General features: G+C 44.8%; 1 long non-coding RNA gene across 1 annotated transcript in view; it reads right to left on the bottom strand.

Annotated features, from left to right (window-relative positions):
• Window positions 1-445: 445 nt before the first annotated feature.
• The window catches only part of LOC108640776, a 146,140-nt gene continuing 120,106 nt past the window's right edge, over window positions 446-26,479 (bottom strand). The window contains exon 4 of the long non-coding RNA XR_001921467.1: window positions 446-498. This is a non-coding gene — a long non-coding RNA (uncharacterized LOC108640776). The remainder of the gene's footprint in view (window positions 499-26,479) is intronic.

Below are 26,479 nucleotides of genomic sequence, written 5' to 3'. Positions count from 1 at the left end.
AGATTTAAGGCTGAGCTGACACAACTAATTTTTCCGTGCAAACACTGTCAGCTCCAAGATGGGCATCAGCTCCAAATGAGAGATCCTGGAAGCTGGGCCCTGTCTGAGAGCAGGTAGCACTTATGTTGGCTCTGGTGGGATTTTAGTCCTCTCCCCAGGACTAAGTGGTGTGGCTGCCTTGGTTGTTCCAGACTTTAAACAAGACCCGGAGCACCTGAGGCTACGGAAACTCCCGGGAGGATAAACAAAAGTCTGGTTGAGTGTGCAGGTGGAAGGAAAGGGAAGTTTTCTACACAGTAATTCTCTCAAAAGATTTAAAATACTTCATATGTATTACTTAATTAATTTCCTAACAGAGCACTTAGTGGGTGGAAGAGAGATGAAGGGATGAAGGGATGAAGTTACAGGATTTACTCACAGAGCCCAAGGCAAACTTCTGTGAAGAGTTCCCTCCATGGTCCAGGGAAATCCAGCACCATGCCAAAACAAGCTTCTGCCCTAAAATAAGTGAAGACATTCCTGTTCAGCACTTTAGATGGGATATTGGGAAGGAATTCTTGGCTCAAGGTGAGGCCCTGGCACAGGTTGCCCAGAGAAACTGTGGCTGCCCCATCCCTGGAATTGTCCAAGGCCAGGTTGGATCAACCTGGGATAGTGGGAGGTGTCCCTGCCCACGGCAGGAGAGTTGGACTAAATGACTTTTAAAGGTCCCTTCCAACCTAAACCATTCAAGGATTCTACAAACTTTTATTTCAGCATTTCTAAAATCTTCCACGTGTCACGAGAGAACAGCTCACATTGTTGCTATGCTAAAAAAAATGTGTGTGTAGAGTAACAGAGTCACATATCTGGGAAAAGAAACGGGAATCTCAACCCCCAGTTCACACAAAGTGCTCCCCACTGGCAGTGGGAACATCCCCGTTAGTGCTGCAGCCCCAAAGACCCCTCACACACTGCTCTGCCAGGAACTCACCACCATATGCTGGGGAAAGTCAGCCAGATCATCCCCCCTGAACATCAAAAGCACGATAGTTTGCCTTTTTTCATTAGTTCAGTCTCATTGTCTGCAAGAAGAGCCAAGGACAGCTGAGCCAGGGCAGTGTCAGGACACATTAGGACTCATCAGGACTGCTCAGACTAAAGCCTTCAGGACTTTGTTGAGCTGAGTTGGATGGCAAAGGTGAAAACTTAGTTTGGCTTCTAATTGCTTCTTACCCATCCAGGAGAAGTCCTCTTGTTAAACAGAAATGCCAAACACAAAAATGTAGAATTTTCTTTCCTTTATCCATTTCATCTTTTCTATCAACACAGCCCCTCTACAACCTCAACCCAGCTTTCACAACACGTGCTAAGAGGTGACTCTGATTTGTTGTATTGAAATAAAAAAGCATCACAACCTCTCTGCTTTGAGTAATAATTTCATGTGAGTTTAGGTGTAAATACTTTAAAACCATCCTGATGAGCAGATTTAGGTAACACATCATTCTGCAGAGCAGGCTGACATGGTTTCTATTTTCTCTCTTGTGTCTGTGAGAACTGCTAAAAAGTTAAATTTTTTTTAAAAAAGTCATTAAATTAGAAGTCATTTAAATTAAAGTTAAATTAAAAAAAACAAACAAACAAAAAAAAAACCTCTGACTTAAATAAATAGCTTAAATAAAAAGCCATTTCTATAGTTATTCCCAGACTTCAGGTACAAGGGGCTCTGGGCAGTTTTAGTCCCTCATTCCAGAGCCAGGCCACCAAAGAGTTAGTTCAGCAACTCAGTTTGTCCAAAAAACATGAAAACCTACAGACTCTTCACTAAATCAAACAAGCAAATAAACCCTGAGGTTTCTGATAAATGAGTTCCAAGAGGCATTCATACAGATTATGACTTGCACGTTTTCATCAACACATAAATTACTGTGCTTAAATGTAAAAAGCATGTGAAGTAATGGACTCTATATCTTACTTTGAAGATGTGTCAAAACAGAAATGAACTTTGGGATGCAATAGCAAGGGTTTATATATTGATTTTGGAAGCCAGTCTGCACATACCTTTCTCCAAACATCACATATTTCACAAAGCAGCTGCTTAAAGCTATTTACGATGCATTAGAGATGGACAAATGGGGCTGGGCAACATGTGCCAAAGTTGAAACCATTTCAATGGATGAAAAAAATTCAGTTAGTTTTCACCACACACATTTCTTGCCTGTCTCTGGTGCCAGGACTAACCCAGGGCAGTGAAACACCTGCGTGTCCCTCACGTTCGATGACCAGAAGCAAGAAGAAAGACAGAGCTCAGGCTCTGTCTCCCAGTGTTTGGGTCTAGATCCATTTTTGGGTGACAGCTCTGTAAACATCTTGAGAAAACACATCTTAGGAAAAGCTCAGCCCCTCCTGGCCGCCCTGAGAAGTTTCAGTGACTTTGAAAAGGCAGCCAAACTTTCAGGATCTTGTCCATGTCACAGAAGTTCTCAACGATCCGCTGGATGAAGTCCATCCTTGTGATCACACAGTGCTTCCCTTTAAAGAGCACCATCACACCCCGAAGCCACTGAACATTTTCTTGCTGCCAGATAGTCAAAGGCACAGGCTCAAACCCTAAAAAGGAATCAGAAAAATCTCGCCACCCCCCCCTTTGCTTCAGTTTTCCAAATGGCATTTTTTTTTTTTGATAAAACTCTTTGAAGTTCAGCTTTTCCTTCAGAACTCCTCTGGTGCTCGGGGGGACGGAGGCCTGTCAGAACAGCACATCCACACATCTGACTGTCAGCTCTCGGCTCTGAGCTCAGAACAGGGTTTAACATGACCAGGAATTCCCTGCTACCCTCTACAGAAAGTTTTCATCTCCACAGTTCAAACCCATGGTGCCATATGCTCAACGACACGAATATCTTGCTCATCTTTATAATTAACTTCAATTCCCTTCCCTGCCTGGCTGTTTTTGGCTGCTCCTCTCCAGCCTGGTGGGATCTGAACTGAGCAAACCCATTTGGAAACTTCACCTTCACCAAGGTCGTTTATATGGAGGACTGAGCAGGAGAAAGGCCCACAGCACTGACCCCACTTGTTTCCCCTCTTCACTCCGAGTTTTCTCTTTCACTCACACCCCGGGTTTCATCTCCACAAGTCAGTTCATAATCCATGTCAATGGCTCTTCTCCTAAGCTATTTTTAAATCCCCAAAAGCCCCATCAGGCTGTTGTGTCCCGGGGTTTCTACTGCTGCTTTGAAACGAGGGCTGAAACAAGGCAGCTCTTCCCTTCTTATCTAGGCAGTTGTTGGTATTTTTAAAGATATTTGGGGGAGATTCATTAATTATTTATGCTTTTTTTATTTTCCCTTCCCTTTCACTCCAGTGAAGCCCCACACAAATATTTCATTTATGATTTTTACTCTTTCAAAGAATCCTAAAATGGTTTGGGTTGGAAGGGATCTCAAAGCCCATCCAGTCCCAATCCCTGCCATGGGCAGGGACACCTTCCACTAGTCCAGGTTGCTCCAACCTGGCCTTGGACACTTCTAGGGATCCAGGGGCAGCCACAACTCATCTGCGAATTCCATCCCATCCCCTAACCACCCTCACAGCCAGGAATTTCTCCCCAATATCCAGCATAGCCCTTCCCTCTTGTCTTCTTTTTCTCTCTCCCTCTGCTTTCCCTCAGGTCCTCATTCCCTGAACTTTCTCCTCTTTTCAGCAGCAAAGAAAAAAAAAAAAAAAAGGAGAAGAACAGGTGAAGTAGCAGCAAAACCAAATGTTTGGAATATTTTCCCTTTAAATACCCAAATGTAAAGGCATTCTCCCCATTCAGCAAGAACAACAGGAGGAAAAGCAATTGGCAATATTCAAGAATTGTCACAATTTCCTCATTTTTAGCCATCCCTAGAAAATAAACGGGAGCTATTCAACCGTGAGCACATTTCACTGAAGTGACACTTAACAATCCAAAAATATGGCTTTTAGTTCTGCATTTCTGTCTGAGCAGGAGATGATTTTCTGGGTGGCTGCTGCAGCAGCTGCACTGGTCCACAAAAATTCATTGTTTGAGAGGAAAAAGAGGGTTAATTGTGCCGGATTGATATTTTGGGAGTGTTTTTTTTCTGTTCTGTTAAGGCAGACTTGCACATTTAAAAATGAATTTTCACAATATCAAGATCTGAATGCCACTTTCTTTCTACATCTGAGAGTGGAGATGGATTATATTGACACAGAACTGGAATGTGTTGCCTCCCAGGGCTGGGAAATGGCTTGGGAAGTGCTGGACACTGATAATTTCTGCTGACTCTGCACTCGGAGGTTCAGATCCAAATTTAATTAATCTGCTGAACACAACCACTGGATCCAAGTTGAGCTGCTGTTCTGCCAAGGGATGAATCATTTCACCTGTTCCACATAAGGTTTCACAACATATTAAATCCTCTTTTGTTTCAGAGACTTTTGTGGGCAAAGAAGGGAAAGACAGGGAGAATCTCAAAGCAGACACAGCATTTTGCTGGCACAGGGAAAGGCGGATTTGTGGGCTGAATCATAGAATTATTTTGATTGGAAAAGACCTTTTAGATCATTTAATCCAATTATCAGAAAAACATTCATCCATTTGAACCTTTAAAATGGCCTGAACAACACGGTTATTCTCAAGGTTTTTTACAGAATAAAAAAAAAGCTTTGTCTATAAGTTTAAAAAAAGAAAAAAAAAAAAAAAAAAAAAAAACCCAAATATTTTCCTTATTTTTAAAGCTTAATTAATTGCATGTTGTAGAAACACCAATCTCAGGGCCACAAGAAGCAAGGTAGGACAGAATCTGTAGCCTGCAAGTTCCTTTTGTGCTAAAAAAAATCCCCCTTTATCTCCTGAAAACATTATCTTTTAATAGCACAAGAAATCAGCCATAAAGTCGAGTTTTAACCTTGTCCCCTTACATATGATTTTTTGTTTAGTTAGATAATATTAAATATTTGATGTCATAAAATGTGTGCTTGACCTGATAGATCTTTAAATATCTCCCTTTTCTGACCAAGAGATGTATCCCAGTGTATTGGCCACATTCAAAGACAGTCTAAACAACTTCCTGGCTTCACTGTGCAATAAAACAGCTGCCAACCCGCTTCTTTTTTGCTCTATTTCACAGCTCCAACTGCTTCAAAAGCATTAAATTTCCTCTTATATGTGGAATGTGGGATGTAAAGAGTAAAATATTCCATAATATGGAGACATCTATGGGGGGGTTTTGTCCCTTATTGTTTATATACTTTGCTAAACAGAGCAATACATTGAATTTCCAGGAGGAGATGGTAGGAATGGGCATTATTTTGGGATGAGGGTATAGTTTTATGAGATATTTAAGCAAAGATGGCTGCATGGAGATTATTTCCTGGAAATATTTCACCAGGGAAATCTGGTGGTCTGACATACACGGGAGAGTCCTTGACTCCAGCTGCAGGTGATGCAGAAAATAGTCTATGTGGAGGCTGCTGGGGACAGAAATAAAAGTCTGGGAATATGGATTTTTAGATGCAACATGGAGTTCACAACTGTAATACATTCCAGGAGATAATACCAGGAATTAATGTCCTGCATATTACTCACATGACTCCAAGAGAATCACAGAATCACTGAGGTTGGAAAAGCCTCAGTGCCCGATGCCCCCCTTGTCCCCCAGCCCAGAGCACTGAGTGCCACAGCCAGGCCTTCCTGGGACACCTCCAGGGCTGGGGACTCCAGACCTCCCTGGGCAGCCCCTGCCAGTGCCTGACCACCCTTTCCAGGGAGAAATTCCTCCTGATGTCCCACCTGACCCTCCCCTGGCACAGCCTGAGGCCGTTCCCTCTCCTCCTGTCCCTTGTTCCCTGGGAACTCCTCCTGTCAGGGAGTTGCAGAGCCAGAAGGTCCCCCCTGAGCCTCCTTTTCTCCAGGCTGAGCCCCCCCAGCTCCCTCAGCCCCTCCTGCTGCTCCAGCCCTTCCCCAGCTCCCTTCCCTTCCCTGCACACGCTCCAGCCCCTCCATGTCCTGTCTGAGATCCCAGAACTGTCCCAGCGCTGGAGGTGCCCCAGCAGTGCCAGCACAGGGACACACCAGGGCTGGGGGTAGTTCTGGGGCCATCGACCTCTTGCCCCCCTGGGTACACATGGGCTCATGTCCAACCTCTCTCATCAGCACCCCCAGGGCCTTTTCCAGCTTTCCAGCCCCTCTGCCCCAGGCTGGAGCTGCAGGGGGTTGTTGTGACCCGAGAGCAGGACCTCGTTGTCCCTCACACCACTGGCCTCATTCCACGGATCCAGCCAGTCCAGATCCCTCTGCAGAGCCTTCCTGCCCTCCAGCAGACCAACATTCCCACCCAACTCGGCGTCATCCATGGATTTACTGAGGGTGCCAGTAAATCCACATCCTCAACAAAGTGGTGACCGGACACCACCCGGATGCAGCTCCATTCCCACCCCTCTGGGCCCGGCCATCAGCCAGTTCCCAACCCAGCCAAGGTGCCCCTGTCCTACGTGTGGGTTCCAGCTTTCCCAGGAGAATGCCATGGGAGATGGTGTGAAAGGCTTTGCTGAAGTCCAGGCAGGCACAGTCACAGCATTTTCCTCCTCAGGACCACATGGACCGTGGCTCAATCCGTTGTATTTCCACAAGATACCAGTAACATTTACCAATATTAATTCCATGAGACAAGGGCCTAAAATACAGCAGTAGGTGTAAGTAAATGCCAGGTCATGGTGCTCTGTGCCACTTGCATCACACCCTGAAAGAGTGGCTGAGGCAGTGCCCGGGTCCCAGAGCCAGGAATTTCACGGAACAGCCCGAGGCCAACACTAAATTACACACTAATTTTTTTTTCTTTTTGTTAATTACCAATGTTTCTGTATTGGGAAAGTGGGACACAGCACGTGTAATTAACTCGTTTGGGCAAGTTATAGACCTTAGCTACAAACTCCACCTCCTTTTATCTGATGTGTCCACACCCCTGAGTGCCTGCAACGCTCCGTGGGATGCGTGGGATTGCTCCCATGGCACATTCCCAACTTTACATAATGTAAACAAAACAGCTGCATTCAGCAACTCTTTGCCTCCCCTGTAAAATTGCTCGAAGACCCAGGAGTGCACAAAAAAAAAAAATCAAGCTGTGGCCTATAAGGCAGAGAAAAAGAAATTAAATCCCTTTTAAAAGAAAAACATCTCTGGGGTGAGGGCAACACTTAAGCAGAGAAAATTCCAAGAATTTTATGTTCAAAAAGAACACCAAAGTTCAACCAGCTGAACCCAAAGCTCCACAGTGCCATGGGCAGTGCTGGGAAGTCAGAACCCACAACTGGTTTACCACCAGTGGAAATAACATTAATCCCTGGCTCTCCAGCCAAGCAGGAAATTACACTTGGGATATCACTGGGGAATCTGAAAGTTTTTCAAACTGTAATTAGGTATTTGGAATCCCTGCTGCCAGCAAGGACCCTCCATGCACAGAAAGGGAGATTTGCAAAGGCAGGAGTCCAGAAATCCTGGGCACAGAGCTCATTTAATATCTGCACTCGGCAGCTCCGAAGCCGGGACAGCAAAGGTAATAACGAAATTCCAGGGAGGATCCGTGATGCTGAAGGGCTGAAAATGAGGGCCTTTGCAGGGATATTCCCTGTGCAAAGCCAGGCTGGGTTTAATTAGGGAGGTGTGAAGGCACCTGAGCAGGAAACACAGTCACATCTCCTGGTTATTCCCGGAAGCACAACTGAGGGGCTTCCATTCCTTCTCCCCACTCCCAAACTAAGGAGGTAAAGTGGCTCCTTCCTCATTAAACCAGCCAGGAGCAGATGGTTTGGCACCTGGCTGGAGCTGGGTTTGGGGACCTTCTGAGTGGCAGCAGGTTGATATATTTGAAGGGAAAGGCCTTTGGGGGGATGCAGGAGGACACAAAGGATTCCGTGCAGCAGTTGGAGATGGTTTGGTGGGACAGACACGTCGTCTCCTGCAAACAGGAGTTGACTTGCTCTGCTGAATCCCTCAAATCCAGTGTGTGCACGCTCCTGCTGCTCCAATCTTCACAGAAACATTGTTAGGAACTATGAGGAATCTACAAACAACAAGAGGAAATGTCCACACTGCTCCCTTATCCCACAGAATGGATCCCCTGGTACTGCTTCCATGTTTTCGTGTCACCCCTTTGGCACCCTTAACATTTGTCTTTGGCACCTCAGATATTTCTGACTGCTTTCTCAGCCTCTAGTGCTGGAAGAATCTTACCTAAAAAGTGGAGAGAAATTCATTTTTTCTTTCCTTTTTTAACTTCCCATAGTCTTGGCAGCAAACTGTGTCATGATGATGTTGGCAACAACATATTTGTGGCAGAAGGAAGAAAGAGAATCATAAAATATATGAAAGAAAAAGTTGACATTTTAATGAAATAGCTTGTAACTTCTTGGAAAAAAGGTTATTAAAATGCACTCAGTTTATGGCTGTTTGTACAAATAGGAGGAGGAGAAGAGTTGCTCCTCAAGCCTTTAATAAAAATCACTTGTTAACGAATAATAATAGCAGTTAGAAATGATTTTCTAAATTCATTGCTGGAGAGAATTTTAGATTTGGGACATTCTGGGCTTTTCTGAGAACTTGGAGACTGCTGGCACATCCCTGAGGTTCTGGGAGAGCAGCATGACTTGTTCCTCAGAATGATGGAGCATCCAGTGTTCCTTTCCAACGGTTACCAAAGCTGGCACTGACTTCTCATGCAGCTACAAATGAATTAGTTTGTCTTAAATGTTTCTCTTCCAGATTATGGAATGAGAGAATATCCCACATAGAGTCCAGCTCCAACAGTGGCCAATATTCCCAGGCCCTGCCTTTGCAGAAGGAAGGATGGTTGCAGCTCTGTAGACCCTCAAGCCCAGGGACTCCTCCTGTTTCTCTTCCTGCCATTGCATTCAACCTCTGGAGTCACACATCTCATTTTAACATGTCAGAAATCCAAGGAAAAGCCTCTTCCTGCAAAGCACAGCAAAGCCAGTGGCCAGCGGCCACTCCTGGGTGTTCCCCACAGAACAAGGGAGAACACAAGAATAAGAGGGAGAACATTCCCAGCCAGCCATGGATTTATCAGGGATGAAAAGAAAGAGTTTAGGACCATAGGAGCTTTTCTCCTGTCTTTTTCCCCCCAGACTGGGCTGTATATAAAAATAAAGGGGAAAGTGATGGAATACATTGGACAGTCACTAATGATCAAAGCAGGACCTCAAGACCCCCCTGTTTGATAAAGTGATTTCCAGCCCCAAACAAACCTGCCTGGTTTGGTGCCCCCTGTCTCACCTTTTCAAAATGTAAATTCAAATTACAGGTAAATCTTAGGGAAATTACACTTCCCCTTGGTTTCAGCTGCAGCTGGAGCAAGGGCATTGCATTCCTGGAAGGATTCTGACATTTTGATTTAGTTCCAAAGCAAATGAAGTCCCCTCTGTGTTTAACCAGACTCCACAATGGAAAAAAGAACCTTCTTTTTAGGAAGAGCTGAGACATTTCTTACACAAAGGGAAGAGTCATTTCATGAGACAATAGCAGGCACTAGTGTGAAAACAAATTGTAAAAATACAGTTAACCCCCAGGAAGAGGAATAGGATGGGAATCATGGTGGGGCTTTCAGCTACAGTTGGAGAAAGGAGGTTGCATTTTTGGAACGATTATGGTCATTCCAAAATCTATCCTGAAAGATTTCTGGGATAGGGCTTCTCCTACAATGACTGCAATGGAACATGACAGACATATATATCCAGTACACTAGAACAATGTGTGCTTTACCCCAGAGCTCCAAAGTGGACACCCAGGCCAGGAGCACTTACGGGATCCTGTGGATCGTGTTCCTGGTTGGAGTCATAAAAGCAGAGCAGAAATAGAGCGTTAAAAAGCACAAGACAACTCTGATCAATTATTGGCCCTGCAGAACAGGGACTGCTTTGGCAGATCATCTGACACTCTCAGCCTGGAAAAAAGCCTTGGTAACCAAATAAATTTTCTTTTATTGGCAGCTACTGATAAAGATTCCCAAGGCTGGCCTGGATTGAAATGCATATGGACAATTAAAACTCGGGGTCACCACCACAGTGTGATGGTGCCAGTTTGGGAAGCCTTATGTTATTTTATTTTATTTATGTTCTGTTCAAGAACTTTGTTGTTAATTACCATAAAAACTTCAGTTAATAATCAATTCCTGCCACAATTACAGTATCAGTTAGATTGTCTAATTAAGAAGTGGTGAGTGACTGGAATTCCAATACAGTGATCCAGGCACAGGCTGCAATCCTAAACAAACAGGAGTGGGAAGTTGCTGAACAAAAGATTATCTAAGCTTTAATATCGACTGGCAAAACTCTTTCTCTCTGGATCATCAGCTTCCAGCCCTGTTATTACAATACAAATGCCCAATTTCTGCTAATTCCCAAGGCTAATTCCTTCCAATCATTATTTTGTATACATTGTGTTAAGGCTTTTCACTTGTTTAAATTTGCATAATTACAGCAATTGTCTTCTAAGCTTTGCTCTACTGAAATCATTCTAATTTGGGATTTAGCCCATTTTGAAAGAGCAGGAAACTTCTGGAGAGCAACATATCTGGAACTGGCATTGCCTGGATCTTCTGTAATTCATCCCAAGCACAGGCAGGCAGCCTGGGAGGACAAAGGAAGCTCCAGAGTGGAATATAACCTTTCTTTTATGGATGTACTACCCCTGGGAGTATCACTGAGGAACTCTTGGAGCAACAGTTGCTCCCCAGGTGCCCCCTCTGATGAAGAAGCAGCAGGTCTGGGCCTGGTTGGGAATCATTGGGTGCTTTGCCTGCGTCTCCTCAGAGGACACAGGACAGGTCGGGTGCAGGTGTCGAGCTCTGCAGGAGGAGAGGATGGGAAAACTGAAGGAGCTCCACGTGGACCAGACCCCTGATCAAGGGCTTTCCTCATGGGAAGGGGTCCCCAGAGTCAGTGCCCCTCCCTCCTGCCAGCTCTGGGCTCTCCAGTGTGAGATTTTCCGTAGCATGTCCCTCCTCCAGCCCGGAGCTGTTCCCAGAGAACAGCAGTGCCAGCTCATCCCACTCCCCTGCCACAGCCTTATCTCCCTTCCGTGCTCCTGTGAATCCTTGATGATCCATCAGACCCATTGCTCCCCTGGCAAAGCTTCCTGCCTCTGATCTGCCCCAAAAAACTTTTTGGTAGTAGCTTTTCCACATCCAGTGAGCACAGGGAATCTGCCTGGCTTGCCTTTCACTTTTAAACGGAGATATGGAATTTTTTCCCTCTAAAAAAAAAAATCCCAACCCCAAACCAAACATAATAACTCCTTTGTGTGTCACTTTGTATGTTTTTGTTGGTGGATCTTCATGAGAATGATTATGTTGTGCATATTTGTGTTGAGGAGTAAAAGAAGTTGTTGCCCTGAAAGCATCTAAACCACCTACAAACATATTCCCCTCTTAGCTGCTCCTTTAATTGCCTTTTAATTACCTTCCTCATTATTAGGCAGTTCCTCTGAAGGTGCACTGATTTTTTTAATGTATTTTTTTCCCCTCCTACAATGGTCCTCAGTGTTAGGACTATTCTGGACTGGTTTTTCACACACTGGTTGGATCAGATGAGGAACTGCAGCCCTCAGAAATAACTGAACAATTGTTCTTCCTCCTGCCAATGAGTTTTATTGTCACCAAGTGTTTCTGGAAGGAGGGACCTGGCTGTGGCACCATCAACCAACTTGTTTTTCCTGGGATTTTTATTAATCCTGAGGTTGTTTTATCACCAGAGCCCCATTGCTGGGGAACTGATGTCCTGTATTTTGGCCATTTCTTTCTATTATTATTTTATTTCTATTATTCTACTATTATTGCTGTTATTGGACTTCCCTGATCCTCGTGGGTCCCTTCCATCTCAGGATACTCTGTGATTCATGGATTCTGTCCCCTGAGCTTTCAGACTTGTGCTGTCCATGTAAAACCACTCCCAGGGCTGGGTTTGATCTCTTTGTCACACACATTTCACATCCTTAATGATTCCCACCCTGAGCTTCACCTGACTTTCCTCCAGAATAAGATTTCCGTGGCTTCATCCCTCCAGGATGGTTTCTGCTGAACCTTGTCCATATCTCCTGGCTTCCTTTCCCTCTCTCCTCTTATCTGCCTAATTATTAGTGCTGGGAGAGCAGGGCTCATCTCTGCTGTAGGTTATCTACGTTTCAAAAGCTTCTCATCCCAATACCTGCAGCCCCTGTTCTCTGCCTTCTGCCTCTGTCTGCCCTTTGAAGCATCCCAGCTCCCTTTTATCTGCTGCCAGGACAACTTACCCCTTCCATACCTCTGCTCTGAAATATGCTCTGTACACACACACAGATGAGATAATCTGCTGCTTATTAAAAGCAGGGCTATCAAAAGGCAATCAGCAGCTCGGTAACACAAGGCAGAGTCCCTCAGGTTGGATGCAAAGGAGATATTTTAAAGTTGTTCCTCTGAGAAAAAGGATGAACTGGTGTTTGGGTTGGGATCTGTTCTTGTGTACGAGGCAAGTTAAAATAAAAACTCAAAACAGAGTCATCTATTAAGTATGAAAACCCATCTTGTTGCCTAAAAATTCACAGTCATGTAAACAGCAAGTTCTTCATCATCACTACTAGAAATAAGCATCATCTTCCCTTCACAGGCTGTAACAAATTGGAGCATTAAATTGTGTTGTATTGGTGTCCTGACTGTTTTCTTTCCTGATTTATTCCTTTTCAAAACAAATAAATATTAAAAGCAAAGCCATCAAAAGACAATCAACAGCTCAGTAACACAAGGCAGAGTCCCTCAGGTTTGATGCAAAGGAGATATTAATAAGTTCTTTCTCTGAGAAAAAGGTGTTTGGGTTGGGATCTGTTCTGTATATGAGGTAAATTTAAATAAAAACCCCAAACAGAGGCAATTTAAAATAAAAACCCAAACAGAGTCATAGATTAAGTATGAAAACCTATCTTGTTGCCTAAAAATTCACAACCATTTTCTTCATGATCACTACTAGAAATAAGTATCATTTTCCCTTCACATGCTGTAACAAATTGTTAAACTGTGTAGTGTTGGTGTCCTGACTGTGTTTTTCTTTCCTAATTTCTTCTTTTTCAAAAGAAATGAAAAGTTATTATTGCCCATTTCATCACCTGTTTCTTACCAAAACATCTGCCAGATTTTTAGCTTCCCAGAAATAGGTTAAAAAAATAGTCTATATATGCACTCAAAGTTTATTTTATTTCAGGAGGAGAAGTAAAACAGGGGATTTAACTCTTTGCTGTCCATATCTACAGTGAATAAATCAAAATAGTGGCTTTTCACAGCACAGATAAACCCTCCCAGGCTTTGCTCCATGTTCTCTCCATGTGTCACATCACCTTCTGAACCAACTTTACAACATCTAAGTGTAGCACCCCAGATAAGCATAATTTCAGTTATCTGGGACTCAGAGGCAAAAAAAAAAAAGGAAAAGTGAACTCTTTTTTTGCATACAAAACAGTCCTCAATAATTTTTTTTTTCCCAAACAAAACATCAAATAAGTCTGTTCCTTCAGATGCTGCAGATGAATGGAGCCTGTCACACTGCCAGGGTGGGAGGATCTGCTCCCCGAGCCTTGCACAGGCAGAACAAGGGAATTCTCCCTCTGCAGCCACCTGAAAACAGCTCTGCTGTGTTTATGTTGTACCAAGTTGGCTGATCAGAGGATCTGTCCCCTTTCTTCTATCCCTGCAGGGCCACAGGATATCAGGCTTTCAAAGCCAGGATATTTGTCATTCATCCAGCATTTTTTTGCTCCTCTCCAGCTTCAGGCAATGGCAATTTGTGTAGGTGAGGGAGGAAAAAAAAAAACAAAAAAACACCCTCTAATGGATTTCTGCAGTGGGTTAATTTTTTTTAAATGAGTATCTTCTGAAAGTAAAGTGGCTGGGGGAGATGGATAAGGACAAGGAAGTGCTCCAAGGAACATGACAGGACATGTCCCAGGCAGCCCCAGAGTCTGAGATCATTTCCATATGAAAAAAAAAAAAATAATGAGCCAAATAATTTGTTCTTTTTGATTTTTTCCCACTTGAATTAGCAAAAGCAAAAGTCACTGGCCCAGGTTGCCCAGAGAAGCTGTGGCTGCCCCTGGATCCCTGGAAGTGTCCAAGGCCGGGTTGGACGGGGCTTGGAGCAACCTGGGCTAGTGGAAGGTGTCCCTACCCATGGCAGGGGAGTTGCACTAAATGACTTTTAAAGGTCTCTTCCAACCCAAACTATTCAAGGATTCTATAAACTGAGTTTTATTTCACCATTTCTAAACCCTTCTGTGTCCCTGCCCAGGGCAGTGGTTGGAATGGGATGAGCTTCAAGGTCCCTTCCAACCCAAACCATGATTCTGTGAACATTTTCTACTAAATACTCTCTGTCAAAAAATCACAGCTCAAAAATGAGATAAAATAAAATATAAAAAAAATTAATAACTTATTTTTTTTCTCTTTTAGTTTCCTCAGCTCTAAGGATGAGCCCCAGGAATCAGCTCCATGATTCCGCCAGAAGTCTATTCCTCAGGATCAGAAAATTATTTCTGAAAGATATGTAATGATGCAAATGATCCAATTTGCAAAAGGTCTGCTCTGATACAGAACATACATCAAATATACATGAGGTACCCTGAATAGTAACTGTGCAGTTAGCAGAGCAATAAGTGTAATTATCATCTTGGATTACTTAAAACACAAATTGGCATCAAATTCCAGTAGCCAATACAAGTGCAATGACAATTTGGGTTAGACACAATACTTTTTTTGCCTTTGAATGGAAGATAAATAATTGCAAAATGCAAACTATCCTGGTATGAAATAAATTCTAATGCAAATATGATATATGGGACTCCAGCTCTTGTTGCTTTTAGACTTAGGAGAACTGTTCACTGTCCTGTTGCTTTTGGGGAAGAAAAGGAAGGGAACTAAACTCAGAATTAATTTGTATTGATTTTTTTTAGACCTCTACTTTGACATTTATTTAGTATAAAATATCTTAAAACAGTTACAATCATTTCCAGGATGAGCAATTAAATAGAATCCCAGAATGGTTTGGGTTGGAAGGGATCTTAAAGCCCATCCAGTGCCACCCCCTGCCATGGGCAGGGACACCTTCCACCAGCCCAGGTTGCTCCAACCTGGCCTTGGACACTTCCAGGAATTCAGGAGCAGCCACAGCTTCTCTGCCCAACCTGTGCCAGGGCCTCCTCACCCTCATACCCAGGAATTCCTTCCCAATTTTCCATCTAAATCCTTCAGGTCCTGCAAACCTCCAAGGACAGAGAAGGCACAGCCTGGAGGCACAACTCCCACACAGTCTGGACATTCCTATTCCCAGCTCCACTGTGTTACCCCTTTTCCTTCCACCCCACACTGCAGTGACTGAAGAGGGATAACTGTGTCCCTCCACCTCCTGGCCATGTCCCTCTTCCCACAGCCAGGGATGTTGCTGGCTCCAGCAGCTCCACCCTTTCCCCAGGGCTGTTCCCAAACCAGCTCTGCATCCCTGAGACCCATTCCTGGAGCAGCCAAACCCCACGTGCTGCCCGTGGCCACCCGAGCCCCAAGGGCTGAGCTGCCTCCAGGGGCTCCTGCCCTGCCTGGCGGTGCCACGTGGGGCTCCTGGGACAGGTAAAAATGCTGATAATGATCCTCATCAAGCTCCTCACTCACTTCCCAGGGCAGTACAGGTTCAGCTGTTATTAAATGAAGTCGTGTTCCTCATTTATGGGTAGATTTGGGAGTTTTGCTGGTGTGGGATGACAAACACAAGCAGCGTAGACTGAGATGAGAAGGAGGAGCTGTGCTGGGACTGTGATTGAGGGAATGCTGAGGAGAGCAGTTGCTGACACCTTCAAAATTCCAGCCCCAGAAAGGAATGCTCTGGCTGCCATCAATAATTAACAGATAATGGAAGCATGTTCAAATGGCACAATAAAGCAGGATTTGCTCTGCAACAGCCGCGTTTCAGATTCCAAATGCAAAAGCTGTACCCTGGGGATGGCTGTTAGTGGAGAGAAATATTATGATCTGTAATTATTATTTGTTGTACACCTCCACAGTTGTAACATCTGCATGGTTTGTGCTTCCATGTGATTGCTCTGAGCTGGGGAGGAAATATTGCTGTGACAATAATTACTTGCAAATTGCACTGAGAAAACACTTTACCTTCCAAACACAAATCAAATCTAATGCCAGTGCTGGCTGTCCCAGGAACAGGGGGAGATTTGTAACCAGAACCATGAGCAGGTTGTATGAAACAAAGCTGGAGAGTTTCTGTCAGCTCAAAAAAAAAAAAAAAGAACATGAAGAATTTCTGATCCTGGAGGAATTTCTCCCGAGTTACACTTTAAATGATGATCCTTTGTACTGCACACTGAGGCTGGAACAGTTGCACAGATTTGAAGCCATCAGGCTGATCTCAATTTAGGAAAGTTCTGCCCCTCCCACCTCAGAGTAAAATATGAGGAATGGCAGACTGTGAAAATGGGAAGGATTTGAAATGGGAACTGCAAGTCTTGAATTTCTGAAATGAAGCAGCACAAGATGGCATGAACTGAGGTTTTTTGGAGACATGGGCAAATCACCCCTCTTTACAGAGCTGCAACTTTAATATATTAACCTTTGGAATGATGGACACTTTGGTTTTTGGCTTTAACCTGCTCACAGGTCACTCAGGAATCCCAGGTACAGCACACTGGGAACGTGCACAGAGATATTCCAAAATCCCAGATACCTCAAACTAGACCCACTCAAGTAACTAAATTTCCCACCTACACAAAGTTTATGTTCAGGATCCACAGCAACTTCAACCAAGACATGACTTTAGTTTCAGGATCCACAGTAACTCCAACCAAGACAAGAGTTTTGAGAGGATTAAATCCCAGCGCCGGGCTGGGAGGTGACAATCAGCTCAGCAGTGAACATTCCTCAAAGGGACAATTTTGTCCTAGAAAGCAAATCCCTTCTTGGCACCGAGGGCCTCAAGTTGTTTTAATTATCCCTGTTCAGTTTAGGTTTTGAACAGCAAAGCAGTAGTTCAGCCCTTAGACACACAAACAGAACAATTCCGGGATGCAGGAGGATCGTTTCTTTGGGATTTCTGCTGTTGTTCTTTCTCCCTGTTCCCATGTCTCAGCAGCGCTGAACCTCCGATGGGAAAAGGATGAAATTCATTAAATGCCTTGTATAAATCATGTATTGTTTTGCTCCCTGGCTGACTGTGCTAGAGAAGTTAAAAAATAAATGAGTGTACTTTGGCAGCACCACACGTGGGTATCACCTACTTCTGGATAATATTTACATGGTCGAAGAATAGGCCATTCCTTGAACTGAAAATGGGAGTTTATTGTTGAAATAATTAATGCAGACATCCTGGAACAACGGGATGAAGGGCTAATCCTGCCATATTTGGAATTATGAAACACTAAATCACTTTGTGTAGCTGCCAAAGTAGTTTACTCAGGAGACTGAAAGAAATGCTGATTTTTTTTTTCTGTCAGTTCTGTGCTTTTCATTTGAACATAGATCAGAGGTTTGAGTGCTTAATATGAGGTGATCAGGAAAGTGGTTGTTTTCTAAGGCAAAATTCAGGCAGTAGGAAAGGTTAGAAAACTTCATTGTCTCTTCTGACCTTCAAAACCTGAATAGAAAAGCACTGAAAGCACAGAATTTGGATTCCTTTTTTTTATGCTGCTCCTCTTCTCAACATTAACTCAAATATTATTTGGGTTCTTACTTTTTGCCAGGACTTCCCAGATGACTCTGGGAATATATGGAGCATATTCCCTACTCTTCTGTCAGCAACTCCCAAGTTCCCACTGACCTCTGGGCCCTTGTGCAGCCCCTGTTGATGCTGATATTGCAAGTTCAGGCCTGGGGATGATTGTTGCACTTAGAAGAAATATTTTCTACCACCTATATGATGGTTTGGGTCATGATGCTCCATCCTGGAAGTGTCCAAGGCCAGATTGGATGGGGCTTGGAGTAACCTGGGACAGCGGAAGGTGTCCCTACCCATGGCAGGGGTGGAAGGAGATGAGCTTTAAGATCCTTTCCAACCCAAACCATTCTGGGATTCTATGAGTTTACAACGGGCCTGAATGGGAATAACCTATTAAATATATTTTTGGTTAAGAAAAATAAGAAAAAAAATAGGAAATGGAAAGAAAATCTTTCATTTTGAAAGAAAATCTTTCATTTTGCAAGAAATGGAGATTTTTCTGTTTGGGCGGAAAACTCCAATTTCCAACTTGTTTTATCTTAGGGGAAAAAAACAAACAGTTTCAGCCAGCACAAAGAGACAATGTTTTGTTCTCAGTTAAGTTCTCTGCAGGCTGCTGTTCTCCCAAGTCACCCTGACACCCTCACACTTGCACTCTTCACCCAAATTCTTCCCCCCCCCGTCCTGTGAGGTGGGTCCCGGAATGACACGCCGGGCACGAAGCCAAAGCTCTGCAGAGGACAATGGATTGTTCTGGATGAAATATCGAACGCCACAACCGAGTGGGACCTTTTTCATCCAGAAACATAAAATGCAAACTTATTCTGTGTCTCTGTGTGTGTGTGTGTGTGTGTGTGTGTTGTGCCATCTGGCACCGGAGTCACGCCCGGCACAGCTGGGGAACGCGGGGAGGGAGCCAGTTGTCACCACCTGAGCTGCCAACTGCCAGAGACACCCAGCCGTGCTCCTTCCAGCCAGCACAGGCATTTGTACACCACGAGGAAGGGAAAACATAACGAGAAAGCTCCGAGGAAAGCCTGAAACAGGAAATTAAGAGCCCCCTTTAACGACGCACGTGCGTCGAAAAGCGGGGAACGCGACAGCGCATAAAACTCTTTATAAATGAACATGTGCACGTGATGTAAAGAATAAATACGTGTCTGGTGTGGGTAATATAACAGGGACTATAAGGCAAAGTCTCAGCACACAACAGTTCAGGTGTTGCAGCTGCAGTTTGCCTTAAAAAAAGTCAATTTTTTGGGGCAATTACTGTCTGGAGGGGTGCGAGGTTTCAGATTCCCCTGAGATACCTGAGCTGCTTTGTCAGGGCTCTGTCACAACCACAGAGACAAGCACCTGTTGCCTGAGGAAACACAACCCATTTCTTCACACAAGGACATTCCACACTTATTGAAACGAGCAGCAAAGGGGAGAAAGGTAAATGAGAAATGAAAAACGAACGTGGGACCTCGGGGCTGGTAAAAAAACTGGGAAACACCACATTATTTTTTGTGTGAATGAGGAAACTCAGACAAACACGGAGAACGATCCTTACTTTAACACCATAAAACTCACCAAGAGAAAGAGGTAAGGAGATCTCTAAAAGATACATTTTTTTTTTAAGATGCTGTTTATGTTTCTGCCCATCTAAAACGATCCCCCTTGATTTATTGGCCCAGAATATATTGCTGCAGCAGCTGAAGGGATGATAATAGCCCTGGAAAAAATGGGGATGCTGTTATTTGGTGATGGATTGAAGCACCGCTGAACCAGCGGGGGGATTTATCAACGTGCCTCCGAACTTGGTAAATGAGGCTTCTGGAAGTCTGGAAACTAAACTGGAGGAGAACTGCCAGCACCTCCCACTGCTGGGAGTGTTGTTTTAATTAGGGGTGATTAATTACAGCGACAATCAGGGCTTTGCTAGGTGGAGGCAGATGGGGCTGGTCACCACAACCAGCCTGGCCCTAAACACCGTGGGATCCCAACACCACCATTCCAGTCCTTCATTTATCAATCAGTCACGGGATTTTTCTAATTATTTATTCTCCCAGTTTACTTGATCTCCTAAAAATATTTGGCACCTTTGCATCTCCCAATGAAAATTCCTCGATCTGCCTAGTTACTAATTTTTTGTGTCCTAAACATTACATAAACAAGAAAAAGCTTCACAAAAATTAGTAAAAGAAGACTATTATTAAAGAAAGACCATTGTCTTGCCAGTACCTGGAGTGGGAGCTGTGATTTTACCCAGAATCCCCAGAAATTTCACACAATTATAAAGCCCTTTCCTAGAGGTCCAGAAATGACAAAACAAATGACAAAACATCATGTTTGCCAGGAGAAAAGTAAAAAACCGTGGCCATGTGACAATCCTTGAGGACTCAGAAGCCGAGGCACTTGTCAATCTGCATTTCTGGAATTTTTTTGCCCTTTCTTCTCAATTATGGAGCAAGGATTGAAACTCCAGAGCCCGTGTCTGTGCTGGTGGTGATCACTCCACTGAGCACCACGACAGAGGGAGGGACAACTCCCAGCTCCCACACTCCTGTCACAATGTGTGAATCTCAGCTTTTGTTTTTAGTGACACTGGCAGACAAAAGGATAAAAATAATCATCAGAAGTGTTAGAACAAGACAACAAATAAAAGATTCCCAGAGATTTTATAATTGTGGGTCGAGCTGTCGGATGGATGTTTGAGCTGACAACAGATGAATGTTGTGTTTTGATAACACAGAGACCCTTCTCCTGTTGTCAAACTTCCCAACAATGCACATTAAAACAAATTAATGAAGCAAATGAGTTTCTAACTGCTTCTGTGTTAAACTTCTGTGTTCCAGGAAGACAAAGTGGGGCTTTGGGGTATTTTCTGGGTGCCACCACTGAGCTGTGCAAATGACTGCATCAGAAGGCAGCAAAATGTTTGGACACAGGTCCCAGGAGCAACAAGCAGTAATTGCTCCTTCCTCAGCTGATGGGTCCTGCTGGGATGTAAGAGCAGAGCTGATCCAGCAGGTTTGGGATGCTGAAGCACAGATCTGCCCAGTCCTCCTCTTCCCTCCCTTCCCTGCAGCCTCTTGGACGTGTCCCATGAACCAGGTCAACCAGGAGAACTAAAAAGGGAAGAGTTCTCTTCCAGGTTAAAACCACAAGGGAAGGATTTGACAGGGCTAGAGCAGAGAAGATGAAAAAGAGAGAGAAAGAGAAGGGGAAGAAAGCACTACCTTTTCTTCCTGCAGGGGCAAGCTGGAGGATTCACATTCCTTTAACCTGGGCAGACCACGGGGCTGACCTGACCTGCTCTAACACAGCTCATCCAAGACTTGCCTGTTTCTTGCTGCTCAGGTGTCTCTGAATAGTGTTCAGGGCACAGCAAAGCACATCATCTGATGGGGAAAAATTCAAGTGACCCATCTTCACCCACGCCCTTGCCACGGGCAAGGACACCCCGGGTGTCCCTACCCACAGCAGGGGGTGGAACAAGATGATCTTTAAGGTCCCTTCTGACTCAAATCAGCCTGTTGTTCTGGGATTCTGGGATTCTGGGATGTGTATCTCAGCTTAGGAGACAGACAAACACATTTCATCTCCTCAAAAGGAGCAATCTTTGCAGTACCAGTAGTTTTCTAAGCAATGACAAATGGATTAGCAGAATGAACAGCAGAAAGCCCCAAGATGGGTTTTCTGGGATGGAAAGGAGAACAGGAGAATCAGCAGAAATCAAACTAAAATTTGATATTCAGATAACTGAAACAGAGCAACCGAGTGACGCCGTAAAAACTTGGGAAGGCGGCGCAGAGGAGCTCTGTCTGTCAGACCCAAGTGGGATGGCAAACAACCTGCTCCGCGATTTTTTTTTTTTGCTCCCCAAATGTTTGTTCTCCCATTAGCACAGGGAAAAAAAAAAAAAGCATTCCAGCTTGGCACAAAGTGTTCTGTCGGGTCACATCGTGCCGCTCGGGAACGCGTCGGATGGGACGTGACAGGACAAGAGCCGGGACATAACACGACCAAACAACGCCGGCACTCCGGGCATCCGGCCCCGCTTCCCTGCCCACCCAGGATGTCACTCCGGGTAGGGAACAGCTCACCTGGAGCTCAAAGTGCTGTTGACTAGAAAGTGCTGGGAGCTTGGTCGGTGTCAGAACGCCCAGTTCACTTCCAGCACCTGAAGATCCCCGGGGAGAAGGGCAAACTCAGGCTGTTGACACCAGAAAAATAAAAACCTATTTGCAGGCTTAAACTGCTCCAGAGCTGCTCCAAGATTTTCCTAGGCACTGATAGCAATCTTTTGCTTCTATTTTAGAATGAAAATAAAGATGGATTAATTTGAAAGGAAAAGCAGGCACCATTTCCATATTACCTGATATTCAGGAAATGGCTGTTTTTTACTGCAGGGAGCTGAGAGAGCCCGAGGACGAATAAACAAATAGGCACAAGGAAAGAGAGGAGATTAAACACTGTATAAACATACAAATTATTTAAAGGAGGCGCCATGGGAGAGCTCTGCCTGGGAGTTTGGGTGCACAATTAGCCCAGATGACTGGCACCCCAATCCCTGCACCGGGGTTACCCAGGGCGGGCACGAGGATCCTCCCTGCTCCCAATTCTCCATATCCTCCCTGCAGCATCTCAGAGGCATCTGCACTCCCCTTCTGTGCCAAAATGCCTTGGCATTCCCCTGCAAGTCAATGGCAAGAAAAGGCTGGAAGAGAGAGATGAGGGGGTGGGAGGAACCTGAGGTGAAGAGTAGGAGATGAAAGAAAAAATGGGATTGAAGCACGGCTCAGATAAGAAAAAGTCCAGGAAAGAAACAAAGGAGGCTTTCCAGGTGTCTTATGAGGCTTCTCCCACTGGCAGAAATCTCTCTGCTGGCTTCTCCCTGGAGGTTTTTTTGTTGGTTCATTTTAAGGTTCAGGATTTTTAAGATTTTTGTGTTCTTTTTGGCCAGAGCTCACGGGACAGAAGGCAGCAGGAAGGAAGACAGTGCTTTTTAAGGTGTCCACAAAGAAAAGGGGCATCTGTGGGCTCAGCTCCACGGGTGATGGGAATAGAGGTGGCCTAAGCCACTCCCTGTACCTGGCACTTACAGAATCATGGAATATCCTGACTGGAAAGGACCCACAGGGATCATCAAAGTCCAATTCCATCACTTTCCTCCTTCGCCCCTAACAAATCCCAGGCTTTTAATCTTCAAAACCAAGGCTGGCTCCCTAATGCTCTTTAGGTTCCTTACAGGCCATGTTATCTGCAAAGTAACAAAGGTGTTTGGTTCTTTAAATGTGTTCTAGCACTGAAAAATGTTGCATTTCTGAATGCACTGAACTAACTTTTAGATTTCGTGCCTAGAAGTGAAAAGTCTTTGCCATCTGGAGGTCAAGTGTTAACAAACATGTTCATACTTTGCAACAGCCTTGCATGAGAATTAAGAAGTTAGGCCTTGATACACATGAGAGTAAAGCATCTAAGATTTTTTAAGGATATGCCCTAATTTCTTTGGAATGTGAATTTTCAGAGTCTACCCAGGCAGAACTTTAACTGTAGAATCATGGAATCACAGAATGGTTTGGCTGAGAAGGCCCTTAAAGCCCATCCAGTGCCACCCCCTGCCATGGGCAGGGACACCTTCCACTAGCCCAGGTTGCTCCAAGCCCTGTCCAACCTGGCCTTGGACACTTCCAGGGATCCAGGGGCAGCCACAGCTTCTCTGGGCAACCTGTGCCAGGGCCTCCCCACCCTCCCAGCCAGCAATTCCTTCCCAATATCCCATCTACTCCTTCCCTCTGTCAATGGGAAGCCATTCCCCCTTGTCCTGCCACTCCAAGACCTCCATATATCACAGAGAACAAAACATTACAGCAATTTCAGTGGAAAAAGAGGAGCTGTTTACTGCTGAATAAGGTAATTAATTGAAGTAAACGCATTAAGTGACTAGATTAAACTCAGTTCTCCAGATTTTTGTACAATTTCAGATTGAGAACGCTAAAAGCCTCGAGCAAACTCAAAATAATTGTGGGAAATCTCCCACACTTCCCCTTCCCTGACAACCCAGGAGCCGAGTTGAGAAGTGGTGCGATTTCGCCGAGCGACTTTTCCCAAGTGCCCAAGTTCCAGAGCATATGTTCCAAAGCTGGCACCTCCCAGGCACTCCAGGCTGTGCCTTTCCCCTGCTGCACTGCGGCAGAGCCCGCGGAGGCTCCGTGCCCTCCGTGCCGGGGCTCCCAAGGGGTTAAAGCCACGCGGCTCAACTTGTCAGGATATTTTTGCCTCCTCGTCTGGCGAAGTTGTTTGTTGTGGCTCGTCGGTGCTGCAGGGGATCAGTCACTCTGAAGGAGAGGATGGCCAAGCAGTCCCACAGTCAGACAGTGACTGGCACTGTCAGTAAATCATTTTGTCAAGGATTCGTTTCGCAGCGACGCAGAGGGAATTGTGTGCTTGTTTGGAATGAACTGGAGCGTTTGGTGTTAATCGGCTGCAGGGACCACAATAAATGATCAATTAGGGCTTGTTAATACCATTCAATAGGGGTTTGGACATGACTTGCTTCACTCTGGGTAGTTCCTTAGTCCAGCAGATCCTCTCTCAGTTTTATGTGGAGCACTGGTATCATTTCTGCCCTGCGTTATTTTTGGTACAAAGCAGGGAAGTAAAATGGTTTTCCACGTACTGAGGAAGGCTGAGAGAATTGGGATTGTTCAGCCTGGAGAAGAGAAGGTTTCAGGGAGACCTGAGAGCCCTTTCCAGGGCCTAAAGGAGCTCCAGGAGAGCTGGAGAGGGACTGGGGACAAGGGATGGAGGGACAGGACACAGGGAATGGCTTCCCACTGCCAGAGGGCAGGGATAGATGGGATATTGGGAAGGAATTGCTGGTGGTGAGGATGGTGAGGCCCTGGCACAGTTTGGGCAGAGAAGCTGTGGTTGCCCCTGGATCCCTGGAAGTGACCAAGGCCGGGTTGGACGGGGCTTGGAGCAACCTGGGCTAGTGGAAGGTGTCCCTGTCTCCCTGGGATGAGATGATCCTTAAGGACCCTTCCAATGTAAACCATTCCATGATTCCACAACAACTGCCTTCCTTCAGCCCAAGCCTGAGTCTCCTGTCACTCAGTGCACCAGTGTGAGCCATTCATGAGAACAGCAGAGTGGAGTTGCAGTGGTTGTGGTTCTGTGATCCTGGCCAGGTCACAGAACACCCAGAGGTAACAGGCAGTGGATTTTAAAGCTGTTACAGACTGTTGGGAGCTTTGAATGCCAGTCTGTTAGAGAAGGTAATTTTTTGGTGCAAGAGAAAGCTGCTCAGAGGCTGCACTTTGAAACTGTCACAGACATCCCTGTCCAACCAAAGGTGTCAAAGCAGAAATACAAACCAAGTGAGTTTGCAGAGCATTCAGTCCTTAATTATTATTTCTCTCTCAGTATTGGTAATTTTCTTTTTATATTGCCTATCCACTTACTGACTCTGGAACTATGGGAGAAGTTGTGCTGCGTCCCACAAGCCTTGATCCCAGCTCTCCCCTCTGACAAGGATTGGTAAAACCAATGGAAGATACAGAGTGGGTGAACAGGGACAACGAAACAAGTCTTCTGCTAATTGGCTTTAGACAGCAGCAGGGAAACCTTTCTAGATCTCCCTCTAGGCAAAGAGGAAAAAGAGGAATATTAGATCAAAAATCAGCTTAACATGTAGAAGCTGGTGCTGTGGCTAATGCTGCAGGATGGCAGTCGTTCAAACTGTATTAGGAGAGAGATTTCAACCCACGTTGAAATCTTTCAGTGAAAGCCTTTAGTTTTAGCCCATAAACACTCCAAATGACAACCCACAGACAAGCCAGAAGATTAGGAAAACAGAAGTAGGATAATTATTTCAGATAGACACCAAAGCTCTGCAAATTAACGATTAGTTTATGTTGATGTGGCCTCCTCCCCTTGCTCTGGTCTTCCCAAAACTTGGGCATGGAAAACACTCTCAGAAATAATTTTAACCAACAAATTGCTGCTGCAAACCAGGCACAGAAAAAGGAAAAGAAAAGAAAAACGTAGCAGGGGCCACAGAGGTGGATATGGGAGGAATAATTAGAAGCATTTCAATTAAATAGACATTGTGAAGCCAAGCAATACCTGTGGGCAACATATCTGTCAACACACACATGAAGGATGTAAACAGAAAGAATGGAAAGGGAAGATTTAGTGCAAGTCATTGGGCATAGCTGGGAGTGATGTGATTAAATTAAGAAAGATAATATTCAGGTTGAATCTGAAGAACAACTTCCTGACAGTGAAATGCTTCAAACAATCTCCCAGGTAAGCAGTTAATCCCCACTCTTTAAAACATGACTGGGCAAGAGCCCCTGTGCCTGCACAATGGGAACAGGGCTGCTTCTCCCAAGGATGGATTGGAAAATGAAGTAAGCCTTTAATTTCTTTAATGTTTGGGAACCTACTGTCCCAGCAGGGATGAGAAAACTGAGAGAAAAAGGGAGAGATGGGAGGCAAACCCATCCTAAAGTCATGGTTAACCAGATTTCTTGGAGTAAATGGTTTAATATTAATATAGAAGAGATAAAAGTCGATGCTGGGGAAAAGGGGGGAAAGTCCTGGGTTGGAGCTCAGCACAACCCTGGCATTTTATTATCATAGAACCATGGAATTGTTTTGGTTGGAAAAGCTCTCTGAGATCATCAAGTCCAATCATTCCCTGGCACTGTCAAGGCCACCACTAACCCATGTCCCCAAGTGCCACATCCATGTG

This window comes from Manacus vitellinus, unplaced genomic scaffold (assembly GCF_001715985.3).
Source record: "Manacus vitellinus isolate BGI_N305 unplaced genomic scaffold, ASM171598v3 scaffold_43_pilon, whole genome shotgun sequence".
NCBI classification, from domain to species: Eukaryota; Metazoa; Chordata; class Aves; order Passeriformes; family Pipridae; genus Manacus; species Manacus vitellinus.
The sequence above is the reverse complement of the archived record's forward strand: the minus strand, read 5'-3'. Positions and strand labels throughout refer to the sequence as shown.